We start from the raw sequence: 11,194 nt of genomic DNA, 5'->3' as shown, positions 1-11,194 counted from the left end.
AACCTATTTAGACTCAAAACTGTAATGTTAACACGGTTACTTCCCTTAATTAGTAATGTATGAGCCTTGATTTAACCAAAGCAGCACAAAACTATTCACTTCTACAGTTTGGTGCTGTGAATCATCTGGCATCAATGGTTAGGGAAAATGGAACTTGTATTATTAGAATGTACTTCTTTCTCATTCTGAAAGAGCATCATCATCATTTAACATCCCATGTTCAAGGTTTTGGGTTCAGTTCCTCTATGCAGCGCCTTGAGCAAGTAGTACCCTCTACAATAGCCATAGACTGACAAATGTCTCACGAATGGATTTGGCTGTTTGACTAAAATTAAGTCGGTGCCCCAGTATGGTCGCAGTCCAATGATCAAAGCTAGATGAAAGCAAAGTCGTGCCATAGTGACTTAACACTGTTTGCAACTCTGATAGTCATCCTAAACATTTCTCAGATGATTTAACATTTATCAAATATTTCTCACAAAATATGTTCTTAATTGGTCTTCATTTATGAGAGACTTTGTAACTCTCTAAATACCAAGTTGATGTTTGCTGTAACAGCAGCATAATTTGCTGTTTATGTACTGAAAGTTGTGCACCTTCAACAGTTATGACTTTGTCAAGGAGCACAAAAACGTTTACAAGATCAATGCTATCTAGAAAGCAAAATCATATTTGAAGGCTAGCGAAGTAATACCAAATGAAATCTTACTAGCTGAAAACATTTTATGGGTACATTTTAATATATCTCCACATCGAAAAACCTCACTTAGGAGACTTGTTTTAACTGAAACGAAAGAGCATTGTCACTTGAATTCTCTGGTTGAAAATATTTAGATTCCTAAACAAAATAAGTACCAAACAAATGTATGTACATCATCATCATCATCATCATCGTTTAACGTCCGCTTTCCATGCTAGCATGGGTTGGACGATTTGACTGAGGACTGGTGAAACCGGATGGCAACACCAGGCTCCAGTCTGATTTGGCAGAGTTTCTACAGCTGGATGCCCTTCCTAACGCCAACCACTCAGAGAGTGTAGTACATGCAAACAAAACTAACAAATATATATATATATATATATACATACATACATACAAATATCCTTTTCTACTCTAGGCACAAGGCCCAAAATTTTTGGGGAGAGGGGCAGTTGATTAAATTGACCCCTCCCTTGGCGGAATTTGAACTCAGAATGTAAAGACACGAAATACCGCTAAGCATTTTACCCGGCGTGCTAACGTTGCTTATTTCTTTATTGCCCACAAGGGGCTAAACATAGAGGAGACAAACCAGGACAAAGGGATTAAGTTGATTACATCGACCCCAGTGCGTGACTGGTACTTAATTTATTGACCCTGAAAGATGAAGGGCAAAGTTGACCTTGGAATTTGAACTCAGAATGTAATGGCAGACGAAATACCATGAAGCATTTTGCCTGATGTGCTAACGTTTCTGCCAGCTCACCACATGCAAATATTACAACAGTAAATGGAGATGCATGGCATAATGGTTAGGGTGTTGGACTTGTTGAGAGTTTGTGGTTTTGATTCCTGGACTTGGCAATGCATCATGTTCTTGAGCAAAACACTTCATTTCACTATCCTCCAGTCCACTCAGCTGGTAAAGATGAATGATACTATGACGGATTAGTGTCCTGTCCAGGAAGGAATGTATATGCAAGAGAAACCAGCCATGTGCAGAGTAATGTGGAGTAACCATTACAACTGTGCACTACATAACATTAATCTCTAATGATATAGAAATAATTTCTCAAACTCATAATGCAAGAGCATGAACAGGATAAACTATCCATATATTGCAGAAGAAATTGTTACTGGCCAGTCATGAGACTTGAACTCGCATCCCTCTGATTACGTGTCAAATGCTTTACCTTTAAGCTAAACTGCTCAGTAACGGATTGTTCTGCAATTTTAGGATTTATAAATCTAGCTTTATAAGATGCCAATGTTAAATTCAACTACGATGAAAGTAAACCAAATTTGCTTTAGAAGCGTTGGGATGTTCATGCTATTGTATTAGCATGCATTTAAGGATTTATTTCTGTACCTTTCAATACATCTCAACGCTTCTAAAGCAAATTTTATTTACTTTCATCGTAAGTTGAAATTAATTTCTAAGACGTTCTATGTAATTTTCATCTGGAATATGTCATCAACTTTCATTTGGCTGCCAATGAAAAGACTTCATTCACATGGACTAAGAAAAAGAGAGGAACCATCAGTTACAAAAGCTTTCAACGTTCCACTGGCACGAGTGCCAATCACGTGGTACTATCGCTGGTCACGTCAGCAATTTTGATTTTGACTTCACTTGCTTTGAGGTCTTCACAAGCAAGGTTTATTGTCCAATGAAAGAGGGATATTCATAAATGGGCTGGTTACACCCACTTGCATAGGCTATGGTCTCATTTGGCTTGTTGGGTCTTATCAAGCACAACATATCTCCAAAGGTCCCGGTCATTAGTCATTGCCTCGGTAAGGCCCAATGTTCGAAGGTCGTGCTTCACCACCTCTTTCAACTGCTAGGGTGTGACACTTTTTCACACAGCTGTCTGCATTCATTCGCAACACATGACCATACCAGCGCAGTCGTCTCTTTTGCACACCACATCTGATGCTTCTTATATCCAACTTTTCTCTCAGGGCACTTACACTCTGTCATGTATGCACACTGACATTACACATCCATCAGAGCACACTGGCTTCATTCCTAATAACATGAAAATATTGGGTTGAAAATCCTTTTTTGATTGAAGGCTGCCTGTAGAATAGAAACCCCCATCTTCCTATAGACATACCAGACATTCTAACTTTGGATGAAAGCAATCCCTCGAATTTCTCTCTCAATCTCAGAGAAATAGATAGATACATACACTTATTTATATAGTCATATATAAGGGTGCGGTGAATAAGCTGTCATCTAGATTACACAAAAATGGAAATAACACTGATATCTCATTTTAACAGATATATTTACCAAAATTGCATAAAAATATCTTGAAATACTAAGGAGTAAATTTATTCAAGAAAATCACTGGCTTCAACCACAGCCTCCAGACGACTTTGGAATCTCCTGCAACTCTTCTGGATGATCTTGTTTAAGTTGGTGAATGCTGCCATAATCCTTGCCTTCAGTTCTTTGGTGTTACAAGGAGTTTTGTTGGTCTCTCACTCAGCTGCATCCCACACATAATAATGAAGGGGGTTGCGGTCCCTGGAGTTAGGGATGATGTGGTCACAGAAATTGTGTGACAGCCATGACTGGGTTCCCCTGCTTGTGTGACATGGTGCAGAGTCCTGTCGCCAGACATAGGGTCTTCCAGCAGCCACCTGCTTGACCCAGGGAATCATCTCTGTGGATTCGTTCGATAGACGAATACGTCCCACACGTGACAGCAGCTGTTCAACATAACTCCACAAGCTAGCAATGCCTGGACACTGAACGAGTGCATGCAGAACGGTTTTGTTGCTCTGCGTGCACCTCGGACAAAGCTGGTCGACTTTGTCTTTCATCCTTTTGGGGTCGATAAATTAAGTACCAGTTGCGTACTGGGGTCGATATAATCGCCCCCCCCCCCAAAAAAAAATTCGGGCCTTGTACCTAGAGTAGAAAAAAGTTAATCTCGAAGCGGCATCGGCCTTCGGTTGCACTGCCAGGCTAAGGACTTCTGGAAATTATCCATGGTAGACTCCGACCAAAAAGTCCTCCAGAACAGGCTGGCCAGTTCGTTTTCGTCGACTACTAGAGTCTCCCCGACGAAGACGTCGCACTTCCCCGCCACTAATCTTCTACATATGTTAAATTGGAACATCCATCAATCCAGTTACTCGACTGGTAGAGGACTGAGCATCTGACAACATTCTAGGTGCCAGGCGCCCAGTCTCGATCTATCCTTCGTCCAGGATTACAGCACCGTCAAAGAAACGAGCTGCGGAAAGGCGTACCTCAGAAAGTAGTCCATACACGTTCACCGTCCAGAAATCGTCACAGGTGATGCAACCTGAGCGCACGTCAACACACCAATAACCACAGCATGCCTAATCCGCCGCGCAGAGGGTTCTTGTAGCTGACTGACCCTTGGAATACGTCCCTTCACTAAGAAAATAAACAATAGACGCTCCGAGCAGTAACTGGGGCAGGGCACGACAGTCAGGCGATAGATGATGACAGAGGTGATGTCGGCATTCGCTGTCTTTGCCCAACCTTTCAAGGACAACTTCATCTCCACTCATTTCTAGGTAAGACTCGCCACCCTGTTCGTTACTTCGTTCCAGTTATTATTCACTTGGAGGTTGGTACGAAACCATACCCCGAGCAGTTTAACGGGTCCGTCAGTCCAGCGTCCGGTGGCTTCGACCTGCCTCTCCAGGTGCCCAGCCGCAAGCCCACCAACTTGTTGGCGTTGATTTTGGACCCTGCAATCGACTTATGTTAGAATGGTACCGACCGTCTCCATTTCGGAGGCATCCGACACCGTGACAGTGACGTCATCTGCGGACGCTGACACTGTCCTCCCGTGTCTCAGTTCGAAAGGGATGCCCCCCAACTGTTCCAACTTCCGCATCAGTGGCTCGAGAGCCAGCACATACAGAAGAAGTGATAGCGGGCAGTTCTGACGCACAGAGCATACGATGCGAAATGGTTCCGATAGATGGCCATTTAATTTGACAACCAAACAGGTGCTGCTGCGCATTGTAACGATAAGGCTCCTGAAAGCAGGTCCGAAACCAGCTGCTTTCAGGACGGCTTCCAAGTAGCGATGGTCGACCCTGGTATCGAACTCATGTCCTTATGACCATTAGCCGAATACCCTAACCACTAAACCACGCACTTTCACACAGGTGTGACACACCTTGAATACAAAGGTATTCTGTTGATGAAACAAGCTATCGCAACTGTGGAGGTAATGGAAAACTGCTACTTTGGATTATGTGTATCCTGGAAAGTAGAAACCAATATGTAATTAATGGAATCGACTAAAGCACAGCAGTAAATGATTAGCAGTATCTTTTAAGATTACAGGTAAGTTCACCGCGATTAATTCACCTCAGGGCAAGTTCATCGCTGTCAATTCACTGTGAGGAAAGTTCACCGCGAAGAAAGTTCACCGTGAGGAAAGTTTACGGAGAAAATATATCCTTAGTCAGGGTCGGCTTTTTGGGTTGCTGGTTCCCCAGGCAAGCCGAACTTCGGTCTGTACAAGCTGACGGTCGTGGAAATTTCCTTATTTTTTGTCACGCCCTCCTTGGCGCTCCGGGTGACTGCCCGAGTTGCCGGTACCTTGAGCCGGCCCTTTCCATAGTATCTCACCAGTAATAGTTAAAAACGTTTTTATTGAAAAAAAAACAACAAAACAAACTTACCGGACATGGTCTTTTAAGGAAGCGGTTCCCAACCGTTTTTGAACCATGGATCGGTTTCATGGAAAAATTTTCCACGGACCGGGGATTCACGTGCATAACAAAAGACTATAAAATGTAAAGTATTTGATTTAATCGTTACACACACACACATTCTTTTATTCTTTTTTTCTTTTACTTGTTTCAGTCATTTGACTGCGGCCATGTTGGAGCACCACCTTTAGTCGAACAAATTGACCCCAGGACTTATTCTTTGTAAGCCTAGTACTTATTCTATCGGTCTCGGCGCGTTCTCACCAACTTTTTGGTATCTCGGTTCATAGACGATCAACAGACATAACTTCTCATGAGAGTCTTCATTTCCCCATTCCTGGATGTCTGCCGTGAAATTATTGCAATACATCTTTTTCTAATGTAGTTCCAGCCACCACTCTTTGGGCATACAACAGAATATCGTCGCAAACTAAAAAACTATTGGCATCTGAATTTTTATTGTTTATTTTTTAAAGCTTCTTTTATTTTCGTAATATACTCATCACCTGTGGAGGCGCAATGGCCCAGTGGTTAAGGCAGCGAACTCGCGGTCATAGGATCGCGGTTTCGATTCCCAGGCTGGGCACTGTGAGTGTTTATTGAGCGAAAACACCTAAAGCTCCACGAGGCTCCGGCAGGGGATGGTGGCGAACCCTGCTGTACTCTTTCACCACAACTTTCTCTTACTTCCTGTTTCTGTTGTACCTGTAATTCAAAGGGTCAGCCTTGTCACACTGTGTCACGCTGAATCTCCTCGAGAACTACGTTAAGAGTACACGTGTCTGTGGAGTGCTCAGCCACTTGCACGTTAATTTCACGGGCAGGCTGTTCCGTCGATCGGATCAACTGGAACCCTCGACGTCGTAAGCGACGGAGTGCCAACAACAACAACAACATACTCATCACCTACAGTTTTCATTCTTATATCCTGTGCCATCACTTGCAGTTCTTGTATAATGTTCGTCATTAAACTTTAATTTCACTTTCTGTCTGTAGTGCGGCTAAAACAGACTCTTCTAGTGGTTCCATATGTTTTGGAATTAATCTCGAAAGGCAGTCCGCATGGCCAATTTTTTTCGATGGAATGTATTACATTTTGAAATTATAATTTAGTAATTCACACCCTGATGTTGCAGGCAGTTCGCAGTATGAGTCGGTAGCCCCTTTTTAGACCCATAAATCGACAACAAAGATCTATGATCTGTTTGCAATAAAAAACTCCTGCTATGCATAAATCTGTAAAATTTTTTAACTGCAAAAATAAGTGTTAGGGCCTCTTTTTCAATTTAACTAGGTCTATTTTCTGTCGCTTTTAGCGAGCGCGAAACATGAACCACTGGTTTTATACTTCCTTCTTCATATCCATGAAGTAGAACTACACCTAATCCATATTTGGAAGTATTAGACGCTACAATAATGTCCATTTCGGGATCGTAATGTGCTAACGACAAGTCTGAGATTAGATTTTTTATTTATTTCTTCAAATGCGTTTCGGCATTTAACCGACCAATTCCACTTTACTTCTTGTTTTTAATAAGTTGCCCAATGGAGCTCTCATTTTTGTGCATGTTAGAAATGTAGTTTTGATAATTGTTTTCCAACCCAAGAAATGCTTGTAAAGTTGGAATATTTATTGGCGCAGGCATATTCCTTATTGCCTCTGCCCTCAATGGGTCAGAGCGTTTACAACTTTTATCAATTATTTGTCCTAAGTACTTAATTCGGAGTAGAAAGAATTTGCATTTTTCTTCACTCAAATTGAACCCGAAAACTTGAATTTTCTTAAACACAGCTTTTATGTGTTCCACATGCCGTTCACGAGAATTACTCTTGATCAAAATATCGTCCAAGTACGGGATTGCAAATTCACAATCATATAACATAGAATCCATGATTTTCTGGAATATTGCTGGTGCCACTTTTAATCCAAGATAATTGCTGTGTGTATTCATTGTCAAATACTTTGACCATTTTACATTTTCTTTTATCTGTAAATAGGCTTCAGACAGATCTTATTTGGAAAACATTTTCCCACCATTTAACTTTGAAAAAATGTCTTCTGCAGTCGGAAGTGGATGGTGGTATGTTCTTAAGCGGTCGCTCAATCCTGTAGAGAAATCGGCACACAGCCTAATCTTATTATTATTTTTTAATACATACCGTAGGTGCCACCCACTTCGAGTAATCCACCTTTTTGATGACTCCCCTCCTTTCAAGTCTGTCCAACTCTTCATTTACTGTTTCAATTACCGCGAACGGTACTTTTCCGTTTGTTTTAAATACATGTACTGCATTTTCACTTACTTGGAAATAGGCTTCCGTCTTTCTACACAGACCTAAATCCTCTGATAACACTTGCGGGAGTATTTTTTTCAATTTTTTCTTCAGTTTTTCCGAAGACTCGTTTCTAACGTGTCATTGCAGTAAAGATATTTGGAGAAGTGCCATAAATCGAATAGTTCTAACCAATCTGGGCCAAACAGGTTGATTGTATTATCCACAACGAATAAACTTACTTCGCATGTCTCTCCTCAAAATGTGACGTTGATACATGTTTTGGCCATGAAATGTAATTTATTTCCTGTTACACCACGTGCTATTTTTGCTGTTTTACGTAATACCGTTTTTTTTCTCCAAGTATCCGCATTTATAATCGAGTTGTCTCTACCTGTGTCTAATTGTAATTTGGTATTCACATCGTTTATTTTTACGTGCACGAACTTTTTTGTTTTGTTTTTCCGTCACAATCACTCCCCGCTGAAAACACTTTAGAACTTTTTGTGTTTGAATCTCGTAGTCTTGTTCTACAATGAGAATTCTTGTGCCCCAGCTTCTGACAACTATAGCACATTTTGTTTTTAAACGGACAATCCGTTTCGTAGTGTAGGCCTCCACAACCATAACATGGATTGGGGCCTCACACTTTTTTTGATTGTGCTTTCCGGGACGACACTTTTGGATTTTGCAGAGTCTTGTATTTTTTTCCCATCATGTTTAAGATTTACCATAGTCTGATATTCTTCTACGATGGTCTGTAGAGACAAATCCTGGTTCACATGCTCCATTTTCGAGAGAAACCTTGCCCAAATTTCTCTATCTTCAGGTACTATAAAATCCTTGCGCGAAGATAGGTGATTTGAATATATCTTGAGTGAGATCCTGGAGTTTGAAATTTTCGGACATCCGGTTGACTGCTCCAGCGTAGCTGATGAAATATTCCTCCTCATTTTTTGTTGAATTCCAACACTCCATTCTGGTGCTGAATAATGAACTTCTATCACAAAAAAAAATCTTTGAAAGCAGTTCCACGGTTTTTTGGAAACCAATCTCACTCGACTTTTTGGGCAGAATAAAGTTACAGTTCGGCAGGAGCTACCTTGCGTAGTAAAAGCCTTACTTCCTGCTCTTCCGACCATGACTTGCACTCGTTGTTAAAAATTTCATCGTACCTCCTATAATATGCGGGAAACATAATACCCTCCTCCGGATTATACGTAAATTCGGAAACTGCGTTAGCCACGCCGTCTGGCATAAACGAGCTCACCAGATTTTCGGACTTCACCGACTGTAACTCAATTAATTGTTGTTGGTGTTACTGTAGTATTTGTTCTTGCAACTCCTGTAGTTGTTCCTGTTGCTTGTCTTGAAACTGTTCTACTGCGGCTAATATGCTTTCCATGACGCAGAAATTGTCAAGTAACCAATGTGAGTTTCGAACGATCCCCGTCGCCAGATCTTATATCCTTCTGGATAAACGAATACATTGCAACAGTGTAATAACAATACAATGGAAAGAAACTACAGTAACCACACAGAATGTAACAACAATCTTTTAAGGACCAACAATCCAACACGCTAACTTGAACTATAAACTTTGAACTTCAACTTTGTACTATCAATACACGTTTATTCTTTATTAGGCATTACGGCCATAGCACAGATGGGGGACAGCACAAGGACAGACAGAACACCACAGTGGGGACAAAACTATCAATGCACGAACTGTGGAACTAGCACGAACTACTATTTTTATGTAGTGGTCCAATCCATTCTCACCAGGGGACGTCGTATTCTCGTACATAAGTTAATGTGTGAAAAAAAAAAAAATGAATGTTGAAAGAAGTCTCTATAAAACAAATTTTTAAACATCAAATCGCTATGGGTGGCCCACGAGATTAAACTAGTAACCAAAGGGGTCCATAGATAAAAAATGGCTGAGAACCATTGCAAGCAATGAACTCCAGTCAGTGTTCGATCACCTGCAGCATTTACTCATTGGCTTAGTATATAAGTGGCTGAGTATCCCGTAGTTATGTGTATTCTTACCATAATACTCAAGAAGTGTGTGACAAAGTCGACCTTATTTTAATTACAAGTAAAATCCATTCAATGGGTTTCTTTACAGTCTCTGTGTCATTAATTTCTCTCATATAACTTGGTTGGATCTCGGGGCTATGGTAAAAGACAACTAGCAAAGATGCTACGTTGGGGGATCGAACCCAAGACAAGGTGATTGCGAAGCGAACTTCTTAATCATTCGGCCATGCTGAAAAACACATAACACTCACTCGCACGCGCCGTACCCCAGCACCACCCCGGCACCACTCCCGAACACACAAGCAAGTGCACACACACACACACACACACACACACACACACACACACACACACACATTAACACGAATACAAGTACACACGCAACACATACAGCATATAATTACTATACTGTACAACACACTCACAAACAGAATACATATATACGCATATACATATATATATATATACACACTACTTCTTCCACCACACAATATGCACACACAATCACACACACATAAACACACACGCTTACTCACACACACGATGCACACACACACACACACACATATATACACACACATACATATACATACATATGCACATATACATAGACATGCTATGCATATGCTACGCATACATACGCACATATACATTCGTTAAACACACTCCCACAAGTCATACTGTGCATGCGTGTGTGTATGTGTGTATTTGTATGTATATGTATGTATACATATATATATATATAAATATATGTACATGCACACACACGCACATATGCACACAGCCACACATACAAACAGACACATAAACACACGCATAGAACACGTTAGACACCCTTCCCTCACACCTTTCTAAAGCCGTGGAGAATTCTAGTTAGGCTTATCAAGCCATACAACTGTATATTCACTGGTGGTGTCTCCTACGTTACCACCACCACCACCACCACCACCGCCACCACCACCATCGCCACCACCGTCACTGCTGCAGCTACTACCACTACTACTACTACTACTATTACCACTACTACCACCACTACTACTACTACTACTACTACTACTACTACTACTACTACTACTACTACTACTACTACTACCACCACCACAACCACTAAAACTACGACGACCACCATTACCACCAGCATAACGACCACCACCACCACCGCCACCGCCACAGTCATCACTACCACCCACATTATCGCCACGACCACTATCATCATCATCACCACCACCACCACTGCCGCCGCCACCACCACCACCACCACTACCACAACCATCACAACCAGTACTACCACCACCACTACTGCCAAAACTACCAGCAATACCTAAACATCGTCACCACTATCACCACCATCACTCCCGCCGCCACTACCACCACCACCACCACCACCACCACCACTACTGAGTGAACACTACATGGTCGTTTGTTCAGCTAGAAACGGCAGCCAGTTTACCGCCAAGTCAC

The sequence above is a fragment of the Octopus bimaculoides genome, chromosome 9 (genome assembly GCF_046866305.1).
Source record: "Octopus bimaculoides isolate indiv1 chromosome 9, ASM4686630v1, whole genome shotgun sequence".
NCBI lineage: Eukaryota > Metazoa > Mollusca > Cephalopoda > Octopoda > Octopodidae > Octopus > Octopus bimaculoides.
The sequence above is the reverse complement of the archived record's forward strand: the minus strand, read 5'-3'. Positions refer to the sequence as shown.